The 7,352-nt window shown below is 31.0% G+C and overlaps 1 long non-coding RNA gene across 1 annotated transcript; it reads left to right on the top strand.

Moving 5' to 3' along the window:
* Positions 1–28: 28 nt before the first annotated feature.
* Positions 29–6,784, top strand: LOC142524589 (uncharacterized). The gene is made up of 2 exons (XR_012814914.1): positions 29–2,137; positions 6,695–6,784. It is a non-coding gene; the product is annotated as an uncharacterized LOC142524589 (long non-coding RNA).
* Positions 6,785–7,352: the final 568 nt, after the last annotated feature.

Below are 7,352 nucleotides of genomic sequence, written 5' to 3'. Positions count from 1 at the left end.
GAGTGTTCTCTAGACCATATTCAAGTCCCTTTGAATTTCCTTATTTATTTTTCTATCATCGTTGCCTGAGCTGTCTCTTATAAGAAGTGTGCTGACAATGGGTACAATCTCAATCCCGATTGCAAATCTTACCCATATCTTTCTAGTTCAATTGGCAAACCAATCCTCAATATACAGTCAATAAATCCTGATCTCTAGGCCTTTGATTTATAGTTACTTTTTGACTTAAAACAACTTTAAAATTCAGTAAAATTTTATTTCCCCAAAAAATCATTGTCAAAGTCATTTCGTGAAAGTGCTTATCACTGTCCTCAACTTATTCCAACATGAGCTCCATTATGTCCTCTCCCACTCTGTTTCTGATAAGAACTGGTGATACATCGTCCACAGAGAATATTATAAGGTGGCATTGATTTAGCTTTTGGCCACCTTCAATTCGACTAGGACAATATCTTACGGTAATAAATAATAGTAATCCAATAAAGCATAGTAAAACTAAATGGGATACATGCAACGAAATGATTTAAATAATGTGTTTTGAACCTCGATGAAATGCATGCAATGAAATGATTGTATATAATGGTGTTACATAAAAAGGTAAATAAAATAAAAGTGCTAGTTTGATGAGATTTCCTTCGGCAAAAAAAAAAAGTAAAGTCAAAATAATTAAATATCCAAAACTCTTAGCTGAAAAAAATGTAAAATAAACAAAGATTTATTATTTTCAAAAGTTTGAGGCCAAAGAAGGATCAGGATTTCAAGGTAGAGAGGAGTTCAACTCAAAAGCCCAATAAACAAGGATGATAGATGCTAGCATAACGGTAGTACCTTCACACTACATCTAAGAGTTTAATTTTAATTTGGCTATGTGGGGTCTATATAAATTTATGGACCCCACATGTCCAAATCAATTTTGGATCCTTGGATTTAGCATTAGAGTACTACCGTTATGCTAGCATGAATTCTACCAATGAATAGATTACTGAATTCTCATCCATTTACCAAAGCCGTGACAATTGCCATTCTATCTAATGTGTAAGAAATTTCTTTTACACAAACAATATATATATATATATATATATAGGCACTTACACACAATAATATGAAACCAATTACATTATGATGAAGACGAAAATTATTAGCATAATTTTGTCATCAGAGAGGTAACGATCTGGCTAATGACCCACAGCAGATTTTTCTAAAGGATTCCCAATTATCTATAACCACTCTTCTTTCCACATACCTATGGTCATTTGCACAAGCAATTGCTTTGATGGTCTTAAACAACTATCTATATCCCAGTCAAAATTGATTTTTCCCCATCTCCTGGTAAATTAATTAAAATTAGCAATTTGCACACAGCCTGTGGAGCCTAAATGCTAGCATACATAATTTTATCTATGTAAATAGTACTTTTTTTCAAAAAGAAAATTAAATTAATTCAGGATTATCTCTACAATTGTTAGGTTCTTCTGAAACACCCACACTTAACAGACAACCTTTTCTATTTCCCTGCCCTCTGTGTTTTATGTCATTATCGTTTCTATCATTTAAATTCACAGGGAAATAAATCGTGATATGATAAGATCGAATGCTTAGATAGAATCAGCAGTTATTTATGAACGACATGGTACAATACATACATACGTAATAGTTTCTGGTCACTACATCAGGTGATATCAACATAAACTTGTGATCATGAATAAATGATTAAACCCATGAGCGGATAGGATTGATCGTATATAAATCCCATAATTACACTAAGAATCAAGGATTCCCTGCATGGAGGTCCACTCACGAGATGGTATCACAAAAACAAGCAAAATTCAAGTAAAATGACAGTCAGGGATCACTTACAGGCTTTCTAACAATGACTCGCAAAGGTTGGTGCTTTAACTTAACACCCAAAGCTGGATAATAATGAAGGAAGGAAAGCGGCAACGGACGCCATGATATCAGCTTGGATGTGGATGAAGATGAAGTAGTACTTTCATCCCCTTCCAATTCCGAGGGCTGCGATTCCCCTACGGTTGTCTCATTACAGACCCCATCCATAACACTCACCCCTCCCCCCCTCCCTCCCTCCCTTCTACTCGGTTTGCGAGTTTATCTATCTATTGCAATATAAATACATTTAGTGGGGTGTATTCAATGTAGAGATTTAATGACTTTCAATGATTTTTTTTAAATGATAAATTTTCATGGATTTGGTAGATTTTTATTGACTTTTGTAGAATCTCACAGATTTGTAAACAGAATTTCATGGACTTTTGTAGACTTTTTGCAAGATTTTGATAGATATTTATAGACTTTTGTAGACTTTTTGTAAAAAAATTACAATTCAATTTAACAAAATCAAAATTTCAATATATATTATTTCTTCGAACTAGTAATTATTTAACATAAATAACATCTTCACTTTGAAATAAATTTACTTATTTAAAAAGTAAATATATTTAATATATGAAAAAAATCACAATTCAATTTAACAAAATTAAAATTTCAATCATCGTGTCTATTCAACATACATAAATAATTAATCAATAAAATTTTATTTTATAAGCATATATAAATAAATTTAATCAATATAGATAAATAGCTAATCAAAACATTATGAAATTTGATAAATTATAAGCAGTTTTTTATGAAAAAAATCTAAGGTTCGTTATTGTGAATATGATCAACGTCACTCCACATTCTGTTTGCTATAGTATCTCTCCATGCATTTGCATTTGCTCGTTGTTGTTCTTCAGTGCCAAATATTTGATCAAAGTTGTTATCCTCGTAAATTTGTTCTGATGAAGGTTGTAGAACTTCATTCTCTTGTCCAACTGGAAATTCATCAGACCGACACTCCTTTCGAAGAAAATTGTGCAATCCGGCACAAGCCAATACAAGCTCCGCCTGTGTTGTATATGGAAATGGAGGAGCAGTTTTGAATATTTTGAACCGCGATTTAAATATACCGAATATCCTTTCAATGACGTTTCTCAAAGAGACATGACGAAGATTGAACAACTCTTTTGCATCTTCAGGGTGACGACCTTGGCCAGTGAATTCTTGAAGATGATAACGAACACCTCTAAAAGGAACCAAGAATTGACGTCTATTTGCATATCCACAATCCACTAAAAAAATTTACCTATCGAACATTATTTGTAGAATCAAGTAACCAATGAATAACATATATAATCTTGAAAAATTACAAAATTTTAGATGTATAGCATATAGAACAAAAAACATACCTTGTGGCACTTTAAGCCCGTTATTTCTTGATAAAGCATCTGCCAATATGTTTGAATCATCGGTAGATCCCTCCCACCCACTGAACACATAAATAAATTCTAAATCAAAGTTACAAGCTGCTAAAACATTTTGAGAAATTGTCCCGTGACGATTACGATAACTATTATTATCATGCCCAAACACTATTGTTGGAATATGAGTGTCATCAATAGCCCCAATGCAATCCTACAATAAGAAAAACATAATAAAAATTGTAGTACTTATAATAATAACAACTAAAAAGAATTTAATCACGTACTTTAAAATAAGGATAAAATCTTGTACTCTCTCTTATTTTTTCTGGAACTCCAGATACAGGTTTGACCATCATATCTGCTGCAATTCTATTCAATGCTCTCAACACTTTATTGAAGTTTTGGCTAGTATTGTATTGTGATCGACCGAATATTTTACGAATCAAGCAATATCGAGTATTTTGACCAACAACAAGTAAAAACATGGCAAGCATTTCTTCAATACAAATATATCTTGTATCTTGCAATGGTGTTTTTTCTCTAAGGATGTTGCACAATTTTAAAAATACGTCAGGGTACATTCTATAAATTTCTCGAAAGTTTGTTGGATCCTCTTTTAATATTTTATGGATATAATCGTATCCACTTGAAGTTATTGGTCGTCTATTTAAGGGACGATGGACACGTTCGTCATTCATGGTAGTTATATGCTTAGTTAGCACATAGAGAATCCCAAGAATTTCCCTCAACAAATACCTAAAAGTTTCATGTAATTTTTCTTCGAATTCCTCTTCTTCCATTTGATCTTCTACATCATGTACGTTGATATATGACATTTTAATGAACCACCTGAAATCAGACAAGGAATTAGAATAAAATAAGTCTATGAATTTATTGAACATCATTCCATGTAAAACTCAAAATTTATATAAATAATCCAAAAATCAACGATCAGAAAACAAATAAAATGAATATGTCCAGAAATTAAATCACAATATAACTCATTATTGATCATGTCCCTAAAAATACTCATTCATTTAATTTATAGTCTATCCATCCCGAACGCTCTTCAATTGTCATTTTCAAGAAATCCATCTTCTTTGATCTGGTGTTAAGTAAATCAAGCACTTTGTATCGAGTACGATTATCCAAATTTGGGACCTCTTTGATAGCATCCCAACAAGTATCACCTGCATTCCCTATTAATTCTATCTTAGAAACTACCTTCTCAAGAGTGTGAGATATTTCACAAATATAATTTGGGTCTGTATTCTTGAATGTGCTTGATTTTGCTTCAAACTCAGTCCTATCTCGTTTTTTTGTAGTTGGTGGAACCTCTGAACTTCTGGGCTGAGGGGATAATGGTAAAGCAGAGTCATCAAAAAATGGAAGCTGGTGTGAAGATTCTTGTTTGTCACTTTGCACGAATTCACCACTATCATAATCAAAGACATAATCATCTAATAAATTAGTTTCCCTATTTTTTTCTATATCAAATGTTCTTGCATCAGTATCATCTCCTAGTCCAATTGAGTATTTTCCAGTAGCAGTTCCAGTCCCGACCGCAATTCTCAAATCTTCATAATCCTCAAAAGTGTCTGTCCGATAATGTTCATGTTTAGGATGAGACTGGTAAAGAGCAAAAAACAACAATTGTTAAAACTAGTTATAATTCTAATTATAAATATAAATTTATTATTTTAACTCAAAGACTTTTACCTTGAAATAATCATCACATACTTCATCTTTAGCAGTGAATTTCTTTGTCACGGAATCCCATCCAAAACCAGAGTTATGACGTATAAGCTTACAATAATTGTTGTATCGTTGTTTGAACCACTTTAAACGACTTTGATATTGAGTAATAGTCTTTTCACATCCAAGTTTTTCGTTTAGAGCAGGAAGTATTTTTTTCTCCACAGTTTTCTTGTTAAATACTCCATTCTTATCACGCCATCCTCGCATTGCGGCATCAACCATTATTTTTAGCAATTCATTACTCTCTTCAGTCGTCCACACATTATATTTTGCTTGTGAATCTCCCATTGTAAGTATTACTTGAGTATGCATAAGATATAAAATATACGGTGATAAGAAGCAAACAAGCACATACATTTTACTAGATATTAACCAAAATAAGTAAAAAGATATAGAGACAATGATAAAGTGTGATACAAACAATCAAACAATAAGGACTAACAAGTTCAATGGAATTCTATTTCATAAAAAAAATAAAAGAAAAAGAATAAAGAAACGCTTTCAAGTTCAAGTTTTTATATACTCACAACAAAAATTTAACAAAAACAAAAAAAATACAAAAAGCCTAAATGAAAGAATTTACCAAAAAAAATTAGTAGGCTCGTGAATTGGTCTATTTACAGTAAAAATAGCTTTCTTTTTTTTTTCTTTTCTTTTTTCTTAAGGTAATTTTACTTATTTTTATTTATTTGGCCTTTTGGTGATCCTAACCTATAAGATGAAAATATGAAATCTTTATACTGTCGCTTTGCGCTAAGCACACTGTGTTTGGCAAATAAATATATTATTTCAATGCTATTCAAAATAATTGTACTACTTTCTCAATTATAACTAATTTTGACGAAAGCTATTCTTTTCCTTATGAAATTGTTGAAATATCGTTAAAATTATTGAATTAAAAATGGTAGCTTAATTTTAATTTATCTAGCAATATAATTGATACGATATGATTTGGTTTGAATTTGTATCTAAAACTAACAAAACATTAGTTGAACACCCCTAGATTAGATGTATGTAAGTATTTTATGAAAAGAACTGTAACATATGAATTACCATGACAGATACCAATGACCAGAAAGCTTCTCAAGTGTTCTTTCAAATGGCGCCATCTTTTTTTCTCTCAGAATCGTGGAAAATCCATCAACTCACCATGATTTGAATATATAGAAATCATAATATATTTTTTTATCAAATCAATAACGATTCAAGAAAAGATTCATACCTTTGAAATTTGGAGAAACCCTCGATTTGTCTTTAGAGAGGAGAAAACACCGTCTTTTGAGTGAGAAAGAGAGATATATGGGTGAGAATGAGAAAATGCCGTCTTTTTATTCTATTAAAAGTCTACCAAAATCTCTAGGGTGAGTAGAAGACAATTTTTGAGTTTTTATAGTTGTACCTAGAGTTTTAAGGTTTGTACATAGAGAATTATATTAGAATCATTGTAAATCTATGGAAATATTGGATACTTATAGACTTTATAGATTTTTAAAAAGTCAAGTTTGAATACCACTATACTTTTCATAACTTTAGAAAAATCTAATTTGGATACCACAAAACTTTTATAGAGTTTATAAAAATCTATGTTCAATACCTCTAGACTTTTAAACTCTACAAAAATCAATAAAAGTAATTAAATTTCAAAGGTTGAATACACCCCCTTTAATTGACTTAAGATTAGCACTGGAAAAACTCAGAAATTGGATTGCAACCAGTGAGAAAGTTTAACGATCGGCGAACACCCAGAAGAATGTAACCCCATTTCTCATTCACCAATCGTCTCCCTCGCCTAAAATCACGAAACAGGATCCATCAAACAAGAAAAATACCAGGCGATGCAAAAGATAACCAGATCGAATGAGTATAAAATCGATCGATCGAGCTCACTGCTGCAACAAGAGGAGAAATTCAGATAGCGGATTCCTCAATTGTTAATCGCGATTGAAATTGAAAACATGAGGATTGAATTCAATTTCTTCGGATATCTATACTGTTAATAGTTTGAGACACTTGTCTAACTAACTTGTGTTTTAATAATTATATATATTAATAAAATATTAAAATTTGAATGCAGATCATATGTAGTTTAGCGAATAGAGATATTGTTTTTTAGGATTTAAGTTATAGAATCAATTCTTATTGAGATTTTTTTTTATTTTTTTAATTTATTTTTAATTTATATATTAAAATTACAGTGTAGTCTCTCATTATTTCTTATAATTATATTTTTATCATCATTTAAATATAATTCAAATGAATTATAAAAAATATTATACAAACACACAACGCGTGCATCGGTGTACTGGTGCTTAAAGTGTGTTTGGCAATCAAGAT

This window comes from Primulina tabacum, chromosome 14, assembly GCF_025594145.1.
Source record: "Primulina tabacum isolate GXHZ01 chromosome 14, ASM2559414v2, whole genome shotgun sequence".
NCBI lineage: Eukaryota > Viridiplantae > Streptophyta > Magnoliopsida > Lamiales > Gesneriaceae > Primulina > Primulina tabacum.
The sequence above is the reverse complement of the archived record's forward strand: the minus strand, read 5'-3'. Positions and strand labels throughout refer to the sequence as shown.